Raw genomic sequence first — 1,234 nt, forward strand, 5'->3', positions numbered from 1 at the left:
GTGATATGTCCCAACATGGGATACTATTCAGTGCTAAAAAAGAAATGAACCATTAAGCCTCGAAGGAAATAGAGAAACTTGTGTGCATTACTGAGTGAAAGAAGTCCAGATGAAGGGCTAGATACCATATGAGTCCAACGATATGATGTTCTGGAAAAGGCAAAACTGGAAGTTATAAGATCAGTGGGTGCCAAGGGTTAGGGAAGGGGGATGAATGGGTGGAGCACAAGGAATTTTTAGGGCAGCGAAACTACTCTGTAGGATACTGTGATGGTGGGAACACATGCATTGTATCAGGCAGGTTTCTCCTCACTGGAAACAACACTAACAACCACAGTTCAAAGGAGGAGAGGTTTAATTTGCTCCTGGTTTCAGTCCAGACTTGGTTGGCCCCAAGGCAGAGACATCATGGCTGGAAGGTGTGATGGAACAAAGCTGCTCAGTTCATGGGGCTGGGAAGAGTGCCAGAATGGGAGGGGTGAGGGACCAGACAGACCCTAAAGCTGTGTCTCCACGACTGGCAGACAACCTAATAGTGTGTTCCACCTATCCCTGGGGCTGATCTCAAGCCAATCAAGTTGAAACTCCAGCTTAACCATCACATACGTTATACTGTACATTTGTCAAAATTCATAGGATGCACCACGCCGAGCGAGGGTGAGCTCTAATACTCACTATGGACTTGGGGTGGTAATGAAGTGCCAGTGTAGGGTCATCAATGTAGGGTCATCAGTCTACCACTCTGGTGGGAGATGTGGGGAAGGGGGGAAGCAGGAGTCATATGAAAAATCTCTGTTACTTTTGCTTAATTTTACTGTGAATTTAAAGCTACTCTAAAAAATAAAGGCTTTAAAAAAAAAAAAAGAAGTCTCCCTCCCACCCTTGGCACTTTGAGAGTTCCTTACATTCAACCCCTCCCTGTCCACCATCCATCGCTTCCATTCTTTTGCTCATTTGATAAATGTTTATTAAGCACTTACCTAGCCCAGGCACCATTTTTAGGTGCAAGGACACTGCAGAAAATAAGCAAAATCCTTGCCCTTTTGGAACTGACATTGCAGCATGGTAGAGGCAGACAATAGGAGAAACTGAATACAGGTGCTCACTGGCTCATAATGGTTCCACCTATGATTTCTCAACTGTCAGATGGTGCAGAAGCAATACATATCTAGGAAAAATATAGTGGTTTTATTCATAATTCACATATTGAATTTTGATCTTTTCCTGGGCTGGC

This window comes from Heterocephalus glaber, unplaced genomic scaffold, assembly GCF_053883595.1.
Source record: "Heterocephalus glaber isolate CG9 unplaced genomic scaffold, H.glaber_assembly_v1.0 deba00001555, whole genome shotgun sequence".
NCBI classification, from domain to species: Eukaryota; Metazoa; Chordata; class Mammalia; order Rodentia; family Bathyergidae; genus Heterocephalus; species Heterocephalus glaber.